General features: G+C 33.3%; 1 long non-coding RNA gene across 1 annotated transcript; it reads left to right on the plus strand.

Moving 5' to 3' along the window:
* Positions 1 to 734: 734 nt before the first annotated feature.
* Positions 735 to 2,361, plus strand: LOC133821672 (uncharacterized). The gene is made up of 3 exons (XR_009887735.1): positions 735 to 1,250; positions 1,362 to 1,455; positions 2,164 to 2,361. It is a non-coding gene; the product is annotated as an uncharacterized LOC133821672 (long non-coding RNA).
* The last annotated feature ends 13,989 nt before the right edge of the window (positions 2,362 to 16,350 follow it).

The raw sequence follows: 16,350 nt of genomic DNA on the forward strand, positions 1-16,350 counted from the left end.
AAAACATGTGAGCAAAGTGATTAACCAAGTCAAAAAATGATTTCTATTATTTTATTGATAATAAATGAGATTACAAAGAAATTAGGTTTTAATTAGGGCATAAAACCCTAACAGCTAAGGCAAAGAAGGTCAACAAGGACGATAAGCTCATGGCTATCCTAGCAGGTTTTCAACCCTCGTTGCGGGACAATTTAATGAAGAAGGAGCTGTGGTCTAGTTGAATGAATCATAGCCCTTTTAGTACTAGCACAACTGACAACATTGCTGGTGGTAGAAAGAGAAGAAATGCCAATTAGCTTTTATATGGTTGGAAGCAAGCCAAGAGTCATGATCGCAGGAAGTACAAGCCCCACTACTACACAAAAATAATTACAAAAGATGCATGTAATATTGCATATTAAAGAAAATAATTAAAGATATATATATATATATATTGTGACAAATAAAAAGAAGTAAAATGAAGAAAGAAAATTAGAATTATGGAATATTTTAAAAGAACATATATTAGAGATACCACTTTTCTATTAAATCGAGTCTATTGTATCACATTATGTCCTTAAAATAATCGCGCCTCTTCACTAGGTCCTAGAGGATTGCTACTGTGAAGACTCGGAAAAATAAATAAATAAATAAAATAGTATTATTTAAGTTTTTATTTTAAGTGGTGGAAACCACTTGTTTTAATAATAGTCAGACTTTTTTTCCTTCCTTTTTCTTCTCCCTCCCGACACTTCTTCTTCTTCTACTTTTTCTTCTCCTTTTTTTATCTCTGAAACAACCCACGACTGGGTACTAGGAAGCCATTGCTGGAGTTTCCTTTGCCGCCATGCGCCAGAGCTGGAGCACTAGTGGCCGGTGACAACCCCATCCCCAAAATCTCAGGGCCATCAGAGTTAAGGCACACGAACAGAGGAGTCAAAGTTTAGTCGTCAAAACTTTGACTGCGCTTTCCGGCGAGCTCAGACCTCCGTTCGGTGAGTGGGTGGCACCGTTGGAACCAGCGTGAATGGAGGAATGTCGCCCACTAAGTCATTTCGGTCAACTCATTGTTTTTCTCCGACGAGATTTTGGGTATCTCCGCCACTTTTTGGCGACTTTTCGGTGAGCCTGAGAACTTTTTGGACCGATGGTTGGCATGAGCATGATCTACTCGCCGACGTGGTCGTTTTGATATATGCCACGCCTACCTTCGTCAACGTTTCCGATACACTGCTCACTGCCGCCACCAACCGCTGTTGTGCTTCGCTTGGGTGAGGTTCCGGAACTTGAAATTTTAATTATGGTCATATTATATGTTGTTGGACACGATTTTGAATAAGGAATGCAATAATGATAATCGTTTGCTCATTTGATACACGTAGGAAAATCGTGATATATAAATCGAATTAAATCACTCTAGGATCATCATTAAGCTTGGGAGTGTCGCTTTGGGCTCAGATTGAAAATTCTAAAGAGGTAGGGACTCAACTTGACTACTGGACTTATTTTACTCTTATTGAATTGCATTAAACATACTCCAATTTTAATATTTATAAAATGTTTGAAAAATAGAAAACTTAATCTGCATGTTTTCTGTTCTGTTCTGAGGGCACTGAGTGCCAAATATACTTTTGTTCACTTATTTATGTAGGTTATGATTTTTGGGTTTTATTCAAATGCAGCTGTTATGCTGCCCAATTTTCTAAAATATAAAGAGAATATGTTTCTTTCTTTTCATGTGTACCTGCATTTGGTTATACCAATGAGAGCCATAGTGATCATGATTTGTGCATGTTGTTGTTTCACGACCTAGTCTCTGTGTCATCATAGGTAGGTCATGTGTCCACTCACATGTAGGTGTAAAGACCTAGCATCTGTATACATGAAGTGTTCTGAGCCTCCCCTTGTGGTGGTTATCAGGTCCAGCTATCGGTTTAGGATGTCGGTTTTTCTATGGTGGGTAACAGGAACTAGGGATCTAGTGGACGGTGTGATGTGCACTTGTATCTATGCTCTTATGATTATTTGTGGTTTCTCTCTATTTCAGGTTATACATGATGATATATATATTTTGTTTTCAAAGCTAACCATGCAGGGGTTTTATTTAACTTTTTGAGTCCTATGATATTAGTTGCTTTCCTATTGAGCTTTATAAGCTCACCCCATATATCTCTCCCATTCCAGGATCCTAGTGACGCAATTGTGGATAAGGTGAATTATTGATGAAGCTAATGTGTTTAGTGCCATAGTCCTATCTTTTGAACATTATATGCATTTAATTTGGAACCTATTGGTCTGTATATCTAATTTTGCTATGTAATAGTTATAAATAAGGAATGGTGGATGCTAAGTATTATTTTGGGTGTTTTATGACTTATTAAATTTAACTGTTTGGTGATTACATAACTGTGGGGATATTATTGTTCTATGTATTAGGATAAATGATCCTACTTTTATCACTAATATTTTTATATATAATTATATGAGTTATTCAATTGTTTTGGCTTATAATTATAGTATTATTTAATATAAACTAAATGATCATTTATAAAGACTATTTTCCACCAAGGGTCAAAGTTTGACCTTTGACCACCCAAGTTATGGATATTACAATTCTGCCACAGCCTAGGGCTCGGGTCGTGACAGCTACGATATTTGTCTCTGAGGACACTACAACAAAAAATGTCATTTGTGGCAGTTCCTAACTGCCACAATTGATTTTTTGCATCAGTTTTGGAACTGACGCAGAATCCCATGATGCAAACCAGTCTGACATTTGTGTCAGTGCCCAACTGACGCAAATGCACTGATGTAAATGCTATATTAAAAAAATAATAAAAAAAACGCTATGGACCCCGACCCCATGTACCAACCCCCAGCCACCCTATTCGACCCCATGCGATCCTAGCCCCCCTGTACCCAGTCCCTAGCCAGCCATCTCTCAACCCCCGCGACCCCAGCCACCCCCTACGACCCCTGCGACCCCAGCCACCTACATGCCCCTGCGAACCCAGTCAGAGAAAAAAATCAAGAGGAGGGTTTTTGGGTTTTCAAACCATAATCTTCAAAATAAAAAAACTATGTATAAGGTTGTAACGCCCTACTACCCAGGGATCGTTATGGTGTTCATTTTAAACAGTGCTAAACTCGCTAATCGAGTCATTTGGCCATAATCGTGTAACTAAGTATGATTAGCGGTTTAGGGTTAAATTTTTTGGTTAAGATATAATGTTTCACTAAAATGTTTACTATATACATTGGGATTCCAAAAATATAATTTAAAGGTGTTAATTACAATAAAATATTTACAACCAACCGACCTAAGCGGCAAAATAAGGTTTAATCGTAGTTCCTCTTTAAACCCTCGGCCGTGGCGGTCGAGCAGCCGCATATGTACACATCGTCACCTAAGCTCTCCAACTCAAGGATGGTCCAGGTTTCTTTTGCCTTTACCTACACCACATAGCACCCGTGAGCCAAAGCTCAGCAAGAAAACTCAATATGCTCATGAACAGTAATAACATGTTATTAAATCATAATGTGCATGCCTAGCAATAATAGCCATATTCATGCATGCAAATAAGTCCAGATAATGATGATGGATCCCGCCCTCCTGTATGGATGATTATTAAGTCAATCCTAATCAAATAAGTGATTAACACTTTGAGGTTCTGATAACCATGCTGAGGCGTGTAGCCCTAATCAGATGAGTGATTAATACTTGAGATTCTGATAATCATACTGGGGTGTGTAGCCCTAATCAGATGAGTGATTAACACTTGAGATTCTGATAATCATACTGGGGTGTGTAGCCTTAATCAGATGAGTGGATTAACACTTGAGGTTATGATAATCATACTAGGGCTTGAAGCCCATAGCCATGTAACGATGCAGTCACCTGGGCCTTCTGGCCCTGGCTCTAAGTAACTAGCCATTAGACTAGACAAGCACTTTTAATTTTCATTGAACTTGAGGTCGATCAAGCATTAATGTTCATGATGAATCATTCAATGCTTATGTCGATTAGATCTAATCTTTTTGGCTTGCGTTAAACACGCTAATACTGTTCTTGACTCTTAAGTCAATACCATACGACCAGTGCTCAGTACTACTGCCAAACTTGACTAACAAGTCACAACTTCACAGTTAATATTGACACCATTGTCGATTCCTGACTCATAGGTCAGTTCCATTCACAAGTAAGCAATGCAACCATGCATATATCATATGTCAAATATCCAAAAGTAGGGCATTCAGTGTTTACCCAAAAACGGACTACCTGATGATGTGGCAGGATTGGGATGCACGTGGGATGCACGTGGCAGTTTAAGTGAGTATAATCTGTTCGACTATCGACCAGAAGAGAATTGGCTCATCAAACATCATAGTTATGGGCGACCAGCCTGATCGCATATATTCATTTATTTCCTTCAGATATGTGATCGTTTTATTATGTATTGATTGTAATTTCCACTATTGTTTAGATACGTCAGTATTAAAAATCCTTGAGCCTATAAATAAGAATGAAAGGGCTCAAGAGAGGGGACTTTTTGAACTTGGAGCTTTTGAGCTTCAGAATTTTTAGAGAGAAAGAGAGTGTTTTTATCCACCACAATTGTACTCGTCTGAGATCTGGTGAAACTCGTGAACCCTAGTTCATTGATCATTGTACATCAATAAGAACACTAAGTGGACGTAGGTCCTTACCTTTTGATTGGGGTCGAACCACTATAAATTATTTGTGTCGTTTATCTTTTCGTCTTGATTTCATCTCATTTTCATCTTATTTTCTATTGTTTTATCTGACTCCGTGTCGTTGACCATTTCGAGGATCAACATTCAGCATGCTTACTTAACAATCACTAGCATAAATATGATCATGCACATTTACAGAGACTCAAGCTCTGATCAATCTCATATTCAATATTCATGTCATGCCCTAATCACATGTTTCTCATGCATCATATACTAGGTGCAGTTTTCTTACTTCTTGTTCAAGCGAGAAATAACAAATGAACGACCCTTGAGAATGATCAATCCTTTGATGCCTTAGCGGTCACCTAGTCATAACCAAATATGAATCCAATTATTGAAATCAGCAATAAAAGTTTCTTGACCTAAACCTTACTCCCGGGACCTCGAATTGTACTCAAACGGTTAGCAGATTCAATCCTGAACCTTAGGAATTGAAACCCCGAGTAAAAAACCCTCAAAAGTGCCCAAAATGTGAATTAGGAAAAGCAGGGTGGCGCTACAGCGCTGACCCCCTAGCGCCCCAGCGCTACAAGCATGATTGATTTGCCTTGGCTAGCGCTGTAGCGCCCTCCCTTGGGCGCTACAGCGCTAGAACTAGGCTGAACCAACCCTGATTCTTCCTCCTTCGAGTTTTGATTTCCAACCTTCAAAACATGCTTCCAAACCTCATCCAAACTTCCAAATGAACCTAAATACCCAACATACAACTCCTAGGCATCATAACCCAAGCAACCTTTGCCAAAAACTCCCATCAGTTCTCCATTTTCAACTTCAAAATTCCAACTGAAACTCAATAAGAAAACAGAATAAAACCAGAGTTCTAATGGCTAGAAACTTACCTCAAGCTCAATATCACACCCTCTTCAATGGTAGAACATAACCCTACATCATCAAGGTTCAACTCCCTAGCTTGGTTCCTCAAATGGAGCTTCAAAATTCAAAGAAAGAAGGAGAGAAAACGATGAACGGAAGGAGAATAAAAAGGCTCTGTTTTTGCAAGGTTTCTATAGCCTTCAATGGCTTATATCTATCCCTAGGTGAAAAGATAATATTGCTCCTAGACTTAAGTAAAACCCTTAACAGCCACCAAGGGCAAAACCGTCATTTCTCCTCTAATCCCGCTAATCATAATTAACGTCCTCCAATTCCCGTTATTCCCAATATTCTTAAATGCTAATAAATCATATCCCATTACCCTTTAATTCTCGGCAATGTACTAATCACCAAATTACCCCGAGACTCACCCCGAGCCTCGAAATTAACCTCGTTATGAACAAACCGATAACTTGCATTCAAAGATCGTCTCATGCCGAATGGCTCGAAAACTTCACATTATGATGTGGTCTTACTCATAATTCACCAACATGCATGAAAATATACAAATATGCCCTCAACGGGCCAAATTACCAAAATGCCCTTATAATGAAACATGGACCCATATGCATGCATTTATCATCATATAATAATATAATTCACATAAACATGCATATAATAATTTAATGGCATAATAAATCAATTATGACCCTCTCGACCTCCTAATCACGGTCTTAAACCTTATTAGGAAATTTGGGTCATTACGAAGGTTCATAAACATATTATATTCATCAATTTAACCTTAAAATTAAAAAAAATTTAAAAAAAAACTCACCAAAATGGGTCTAGAAAGTCGGAGGCGTCGCTGGTTGTTGGGAGAAAACTTAAGTTTTCAAATTTGGGAGAATGAGGGGCTAGGGGACGATGGCGTCGATTTAATACTGTGTGCACTGTTTGCGTCAGTGGGGGCATTGATGCAAATGGTTAAGCAAAATGCACGTTTTGCTTAACTATTTGTGTCAGTGCCCCACTGACGCAAACACGCTGTTAGCGTCAGTTGCCCATTGACGTAAACAGTGCGTTAACGACGTCAGTTGGCCACTGATGCAAACTTCACCAATTAACAGCGTCAGTGTTATCACTGACGCAAATGCCCCTGCATTTGTGGCAGTGCTCAACTGCCACAAATGCTGATTCTCAGTCAACGACGTCAGTTAACTGCGTTGACTGACGCGTTTGACTGACATAAAATGAATATTTTGGTGTAGTGGGAGGAAAAAATTTATGAGCAGCAGCTAAGCACATTTTCTTTTACTCCAACGAACTAAATAATTTCTAAGAACACCACCAAGATTTGACTCGCGATAAAGAGCTTCAACTACTAGAAGGACTGAACTCAGAATGAGCTTTAACTAATGACACAGAGCAAGAAAGAAGAGAAAATTAAAAAGAAAAAGAAAAGAGATTTGTGTCTTGAACAATGAGGAAAAACTCTCTATTTATAGCCTTCAAGGGGGTAAGGAGCATTTAATTGCGACATAGAGTCTAAAATCAAGTTTCGGTAACTACTTGAGAATAATTAATTACGACATTAACTCAAAAATTAATTTTGGGTAACTACCCTAAATAAATTTAATTAAATGCAAATTTCGTGTATTACAAAATAAGATATTTAAGATTCATTTCTAGAGTGTTTTAGAATATTACGATTGATTTTCAAGGAGAAAATAAATTCTCAATTGCAAAAAAAGCACAACGTAGACAGGGCTTTTGGGCTGGCATTCGTCCCTGCAAGACGCGCAAGCACACACAAATTGCATACACTTTCTATCCACGATGATTTGCAGCTCCTGTGCGCATAATAGAGGCTGATAGGTTAAACACACATTTTTCAACAGTTTTAACAAGCAGTGTGCCAAGAAAGGCTGATAGGTTACGAGAAATGCAACTGTATAATAAACACTAAAACAGCCTAACATCATCTAAATATACAACATTATTAGTTTGCACGCGAACATTATATAATCAATTCAATAAATAATATTCATTCCTTGATGTTAGAACTACACATGGCCATTTACCTCTATATCTATTTGACTATAATAACAAAATTGCTTTTTTTTTTTTAAAAAAAAATTGGCCATTAAGTAGTGTCACAAATCCATTAACTTATTTTGTTCTGTTTCTGATCATCAAGATGCATGCAAAATATATATATATATATTTATATATATGGAAACATTTTGGAGGCTCTCTCTCATAGATATTCAGAAAAATAAACAATAGCTTATTGGTGTAAATTATACATTTATAGAGAGGTGGAGTACTCTTATATGTGAATAATAAAAAGTAGACTCAGATGCATTTATATAATTACCCACCGGCCACCACTAAAAGCAGTACTCTATATTTAATTATATATAATTAGTTATAAAAAAATTATGAAGGAAATTAATAATATATAATAGAAATTTCTACCTTAGGGACTTCATACCAGTGGGGTTCTATTATGTTTTCGACCTGTGAATAATTTTTAGCGTGATTTTTTTATGATCGTGTATATTGTAATTATTTAGAGCATCTTGTTTTAAGAAATTTTCAAATAATTTACAGTACCGAAAACTAGTTTAAAAACAGGTTGTTGCACACGTGACTAATTTTTTTTATGCGCATGGAAAACAACATGTTTGAACCTAGTTTTCGGCACTGTAAATTATTCGGAACTTTTTGAAAATTTTCAGGATACTCTAAATAACTGTAATATACACGGTCATAAAAAAAATCGCACCAAAAACTGTTCACGGATCAGAAATATAAAAAAACCCTACCCACATAGCTATTTTTGAAGCCCCTACCATATAATCCTCCAATAATAATAATAATAATAATAATAATAATAATAATAAGAGTTGGAATAGTCGTTTCAATTCCCATAAGGGCAGAAACGACGTAAAGACAAGATATGAGGAAAGAGACATTATTGCATGTTTTCAGCAAAGTTTGTCAGCCATGGAATACCTTCATAATTGTCCTTTTGTATATAAAAGTTACCAATAGAAACCAGTGGACACCCAATAATGAGGAAGGTACGTACTTATCACAAAAGACCGGACCACGTATATATATATAATTATAATCACCAATGCTTTGTGGTATAGAAAGATCGATCAAAACTATTGTTATATACATGATAATTAATAAAAGAGTGACTATTCTTTTTTCTCCTCACCTCTCTATATTTCATTTATTATATTATTATAAATAATTGACATAAATATTCTTATATAATTTTAGTCCATAAACCATATTCTCATATAAGAATTATATATTTGGCCCTTCTCAATTATTCTTTTACCCCATGCCCCCCTACAATACTACTCTTCCTTCGTCCTTGGTAGCTCTAGTAGTAAAATATATCTAGTATCGAATGTATAAGAACTATGTTAATCCAATATCGCTATGATCACATAATAGATTTAAATAGATTAAAAATGATGAGTAAGAAGCGGATTATCTACAATGTAAGCATATAAAGTTATATCAAATATAAATTTAATTTTGAATTGTCCCTACCAACAAGTAAATTAATTATTTAATGATATTTTTGTGATTAAAAGTGTAATTGTTATTATAAATTATTGCAGTTTAAATGTATTATATACTTAGTAAAAAATTATAACTATTATAAATTTATGTCAAATATTTTATATATAACAATAATTAATATTTTTTTAGGGTAACGATAATTAAATTGCTGTGATTTATATTTTAATAATAATAATTTTTTGTCACATTAATACTTTTAATTATGGACTTTATAAGGATAGCATAGTATTGATGATCTTTTTTGTTACAAAAGTTTTACTTTAACTGACAAATTATATTTCGACTAAAAGTAAAAAGTTTTATTAATGTGTATTGTGTAAGAAGTATTGTGATATATAGTGCGCATGTAAAAATAATATTGGTTTTATAGCAATTTTGCCTTTTTTTCCGGTTTTAAAATCATTATAGAAAACTATAATACCAAACAGAAAAACTCTCTCAATCCAATGGTTTGTGTCAGAGATACATGCTGGCTTCCATTAGACTGTAGATCCCTAATAGTGAAGGTTGATGTAGCTGCGTGGATGTGAAATACAGTTTTATTTTTGATGGGGCTACCATTTGTGTTTTTGATGTTTCCACTTAGTATGATATGCAAAAAAATATGACATACTACCACTAAATCAAAATACTCCTACGACGTCTCTTTTTAGCATCGGTTAACATTAAGAACTGACGCAATTGACATTGGTTGGCCATTAGTGTCACTGTACGTCACCAATGCTTTCGTTAACTAACAATGTTAAGGAAGCTCAGTAGTATTAGTTTATATCTGACGCTTATATTTAAATGAAATGCAGCTTACTAAATGCAGTGTCATTTTAGAACCGATGCAAATGATAAAACGACGTCGGTTGCAAGGAAGATAGTGTCGGTTGTGCACCAACGCTAAGCTGAGTATATTGAAAATTTTCATCTTTTCCCTCTCATTCCTCCTTGAGCCTCTGATAGAATACGCAAAGGCCTAGGCAACATCGTGTGTAATCCCAAAACCAGGCGACTTCATGCCCTCCCAAGCTCTCCCAACGTCCGACCTCCGCCCCTTCGACCTTCCGCACCTCCCTTGCCTCCGAGACCCTTTCCCTCGATGCCTGTCCACCCCTTCCCAATCTCTGAGAACTCTTAGAGCCCCTTTTGGCTTCCTCTCTGATGCTGGAGATGAGAAGGAGGATCAGAGCCCAAGCATCTCTTATCGTCCCCAAGACCTCCCAAAGGTTAGTTTGTATTTTTTTTTCTTTTTTCATTAATAATTTATTAATATATATATGTGTATGTGTATATATAGATATATAATTATAAGTTGATTTTAGCCATGTTAGAGAATTAGGATTGTAAAATTAGATTTGTAAATTTTGGCTGTGGTAGCTTACTAAGTAGAGGTTCTTAGTTTTATGGTACCTAACTTTAATTTGTTAAGTTTTAGATTAAAATAGTTACGATTGGACCCTTTAATTTCCACCTATACCTCGTTTAGGTAATGTAATCGTTTTTAAAAAAATAATTATGTAATTAGTTATAATTGTTAATCTTTTATTTGGTTTAGGTTTTAATTGTGTTGATATTGTATTCAGTGGTGATCATATTTGATGGTTTGGAGCTTATATTGTATTGGATGAGGTAATTTACTTAACCTTAATTAAATAATATATTTATTTAAAGATTATAATATCAAATTTAGTATTGAAAATTAGTGAAGATAGGCTCCGAGACTATGTGTTGCGGTGGTATAAGGTTAGAATTATTCATGTTGATTGATATTTGTGTACCATGTTGAATGTAGGTACTTTTTGAAATCAGGAAATGTAACGTTGTAGAAATAGGGAAAATGTTGTCCTATTTTTTTAAGATAAAACAATTGATAGTTATACATGTTTCATATGGTTTGATAATTATGCATGTTGATTGGTTGTATGATTTTTGTGTATTATGTGATGTCTATATGTACTATTTGAATTGAGATATGTTATTCATCAATTTGAGTTATTGAAGGGTTAGGAGATCTCATAGACGACAAGGATCTAAGTTTTTGTGGTTGGAGTTTGGTCTGTATGTGTTCAAACCTTCTGTTTAAAAATTTTGTTAGATCCAGGTTTTGAAGTTTTGAGACTATTTTAATTGTTTATGGGATTATGAATGTTTACTTTAGGTTTATGATTGATAATATCTGGGTTCCAAGGATTAGAAACATGTTAGGATAGTTGATTGGATGGTTTGGGGTGAAAATTTGCGATTGGGGTCGATTCCTAGGTTTAAAAATCGCATCTGCGATTTTCAGAAAAAAGGCCTAGCGCGACCGCGTGCAGCCTGGCTTGCTGAGGATACTTGAAGAGAAACATTAGGGTGTGTGGATCGCTCCTGCTTTTGAGGTAAGAAGAGTGGACACCTGCACGCAGGGTGTACGCTTGACGTACTTTATGGTAGATTTTGTATTTTATGCGATATGTTTAAGTTAATGTATGAATATGCTAGTGAATGATTATGTTTAATAAGCTTACTTGTAATTGTGGTTATGTGTTTTGGTATATGTATGCGATAACTGCCTGGCATGCTTACTTTTTAAAATGCATGTCTACGTCATGAAACTGCATGCTTATGATATGTTGAAATTGCATGCTTACGTTATACGACACTTGTCCACTTCAACTTGGGATACGTTATTTCATGATTTATATTATATTTATTCTTTATTGTTATTGATTTGAACTCCTGGATTAAGGTTATGGGGTTGTGTCCTACACAACTCTTCTTGTTGGGCTTTGGCTCATGGGTACTCTGTGCTGCAAGTAAAGACAAAGATGTGGTTACTACGTAATAAGTTGGCGAGCTTTGGCAGAGGGCGTACATATCAAAGATTTAACGATCATAAGGGATCGGGCCTACATTGGGAATTTATTTAGTATTTTTAGAAAAATTTATTAGTTTTATTGATTGGATTTAAAGTTTGTTTATTTTACTTTATCTATGATAACTACGAAACTCCAGAGTTTCATTTTTTTTAACGTTTGGTTTGTATTTATGATGGATTTTCTGTAAATAAAAGAGTATTTTTATTTCAAAACTCAATTATGGTAATAGTCGATTAACATTTCAAGAAATTGGGGCATTACAATGGATATAATTTTTTGAATCATATGTCGATCTTTACTTAGATCTGTTACTAACTTACTTTTTTTTTGTCTCTAAACAGTGGTTAGGTTAGTAGATTTTGTTACTTAATTAGAAACTTAGTCATTGTTTTCGCTCGAGTATATGAATATTATTTTTTGAATAATATATCTCAATCGTTGTATAGTTTCCTATTCTTACATAAAAATATATATTTATATATATATACACACACGCGTTTGTTGTTGTTTTTGCCTGTTTTTATGCTTATGTTATGATATTTAAAGAGCAGGGGAAAATGACATAAACAACTGCATAACACAATTTTGACACTGCTTTGTGTCGATGCAAAACCAATGCCAATCTTATTGACAGTGCAAAATCGTCGCAATTGATGGTGAAAAACGAATCTAAGCATCGATTACAGACCGACGATTCTGATGGACTCAATCGCGATGCCTTCTACAAAGTCAGTTTCAAACCGACGTTATTGGCAGTGTTGGGGTTTTATGCCCTAATTAAAAATCCAAATTCTTTGTAATCTCATTTATTATCAATAAAATAATAAAAATCATTTTTTGACTTGGTCAATCACTCTGTTCACATGTTTTATTTTCATGATTATTTGTTTAATATAAACTTCTATTAAATCCCGGGCATATAGCTAATCGTATTTATAGTGATGTAATCATAATGGAATATAAATATGATTATATGTTCAAAATAAGTTAGTCCTAAAAATAGTCAGTGCACATGATATATATTGACTTGTCAATCTACGATATGATCTACTTACACATCACAGTGTTATATTCTTTCCTGAACATTAGCAACGTAGATAAGATCGGATGTATTTGTTACATCAGACTGGACCGATATTGACAGTAGATAGGATAAGTAAACATACCGTTATGATCTATTCTACTCATATCATATAGTTGACCATAAGTCAATTCAATCTCAATTATGAGTGGTTAATATTCTAATTGATTGTATTATTTGAAATCTTTGACTTGTTCGTTATCAGCTTACCCTACGGATTAGCCCATACTTACATCTTGGGAACTCGGTAGTATAATTGAGTGAGAGTGTTAATCATAGATATGAACATCTATAGCTTTTGATGAAGAAGTGAAACGATGATTTCCTTTTAGTTTGGTTCAAGGTGTTAAATGATAGAAATCTCATTTCATTAATTAATATTAGTTTACTGAAATATCATTTACAAGGAACTAAGTGTTTTAAGGATAAAATACAATGAGGGGTAAAACGGTATTTTAGTCTCATCTCATTGTAGACCGTCTATAGAGGATTGAGTGACAATTATGGTTGTAACAATGGATAATTAATAACGTATCTATATTTCTTATAGAGCGTTCTATGAATCCAAGAGTGCAATTCTGAGTTTTTATAGGAGTCACGAGGAATTAATAATTTAGTAAATTTATTTGTTAGATTTATGATAACTTATTGGAGCTTGATTTCATAGGCCCATGGTCCCCACTGTACGTTGGATAAAATCATCTAGATAGTCTATTAATTAGAATTATCAAAGTTGACAAGGTCAATTTTGGATAGTTTCAAAGAATTATACAATTTACAGAAGAAAAGAGAAATTATGGTAGATTTATTAATTAAGATAAATTGGTATCTAAATTAATAAATAAGTTTAAATCAAGGTTCAAATAATAAATAATTAATTTGGTAAATGATTTGAATAATTATTTAATTAATTAAATCAATAGAAAATAATATATGCTTTGATTTTAAGTCCAACAAGCTTATAATTAAAAGAGAAATTTCATGGGCCTAAAGCCCATGATAATTTCGACCTAGGGTTGATTATTGTCTATTATGTTATTGATTTTTTAATTAAATAAGTGACTTAATTGAGTCTATAAAAGGAATGCTAAGAGAGAGTTAAAAACACAAGTTGAATCACAAGTTTCTGATAGGTTTTAGATTCTCTCTGCTGCATAAAGTCTTTTTCTAAGAGCATCTACAACCTTGACAACTTATTTGGTGTCACACCAACATCAAATTTGGTGTCAAATTTTTTTTTCACTCCAATCACAACACTAAAACTATACCAAAAAAAATATTCTTTATTATTATATTATTTTTTTAAATAAATTGAATATTCTTTTTATTATTATATTAATTTATCAAAATCATCACAATTATTATATCTAATTAATATTTTAAATAAAACAACTCATTAATTACATGACAATAATACTATATAAATAATTAAAACTCGATAAATTAAAAAATCATATTGCATGTAGTAACATAAAGATTACATCACTAGAGAAAAAATATTACATTCATGGAAAAAAAAATTGTAATGTAATTGTGAATGTTGAGAATGTGTACTATTAATTATAATGAGAATGTGATGTTTAATGTGTTCAATTTTAATTTTTTTAATGTGTCTTTAAATTTGTAATGTTTGTATTGTGTAATATTAAAAAAATACAAATATTTAATAATGTTTTATTTAAATTATAATTAAAAAAATAATTTGTGGTATATACAATTTAATCTCCACATAATAAACTAAATTCTAAATTATATATATATATATTAATATAAATATATAATAATAATTATATATAATAAAATAATGAAAGAAAAAAATGAGTATACCGTGTGCTACAGTACACGACATATATGTTGTGTACTGTAGCCAACACAACAAATTTGATATACATATGCAGCTTCGTTGGAAGGCCTTCTACAACATATATGCATTTTTTGTGATACATTGGAGAAGCCCTAAGCATCATTGTTCTTTTCTCTTATTCTCTCTGTATCTATCTCATGTGTTGAGAATTGCCCATCCTAGTCTATGTGATTCTAATGATACTTTGGCAGACTGTGAAGAAAATTGAAGAACAGTTCAATTTCTTGGTAATACTCTGCGACAGAAAGGATACAAGGGTTAGAGAAACTGAAGGAATGACTCAATCATTCCATTGCTAGATAATGTAAGTGTTCTTATCATTATCTCTATATGAATTCAATTTTAGAAACATATTTTATATTTTCTTATATTAATTCGTTTAATATAAGATCTACATGAAAATAAACAAGATCCTGTATAAGTTTTCCCAACAGACAGTTGTTTCGGTTTTCTACTGACGCTAAATTCATTAGTTTTAGTAGTGTACTTAGGGAAGTTTAGGCTATGACTTTTTCTTTTAGTCTTGGTTGGCTTCTCAATAATCTGGATTTTGATGTTTATGTGTGGTGAATAGTGACCCTAAAACATTGGTCCTTGTTTTATATTACTACTAGGACCTTATATTACTACTAGGACCTTATTATTGTCTATCCTACCAAGTATATCTTATGTATATGTGATGCTTTCTTGTTTTGAATACTGCTTATGGACCTATATATGCACTTTCGATAGACTATGAGAATAAGTAAAGAAATTCAACCTAGTGTATAACCTCTCTATACTTTATGATTAAATTTATATCAATAATAAAATTGATCTTTTCTAAAAGAAAAAAGAAAAAAAATTAAAGACAAAAGACAAAAAGAAAAGAAAAAAACAAAGTCGTTAATGTATGTTGAGCACTAAGGTCTGCTTTGGCATGTTTTAATATCAATTTTTTGGCTTCCAAGTTCAAAATAAGTAGCATCTTTTGTTCATTAGCTCACATAAAATATTAGGAGATTTTTTTTTTAGTTTAATATTGTTAAAAGAATTAAGAAAAACATATACGCATGTGATTATTGCAAATAAATATTTTAGGTTTTTTCTGTTTTCCCTTCTGATGGTTGCAAACCTATTAATAAATTGTCTTAGAATTACTAAAATTTACGTCAAATTTGTGTTTAACTAGTTACATTCGGACACATCATTTAACAAGATCATTAAAAAAAGTTAGGGAACAATCTTTTGAAAATATATATAAGATCTTATTAATAATTCATAGTATTACTTTAATCAAAATAATTAATAATATAACTGAAACTAAATCCTAGGTTTTGATTAATATATAACTTCTCTTCTTTCTTCTTCTTCTTCTTCAACATTATACTGTACTAACTTTGAATATATAACATATATAGACCGAG

The sequence above is a fragment of the Humulus lupulus genome, chromosome 3 (assembly GCF_963169125.1).
Source record: "Humulus lupulus chromosome 3, drHumLupu1.1, whole genome shotgun sequence".
Lineage (NCBI taxonomy): Eukaryota > Viridiplantae > Streptophyta > Magnoliopsida > Rosales > Cannabaceae > Humulus > Humulus lupulus.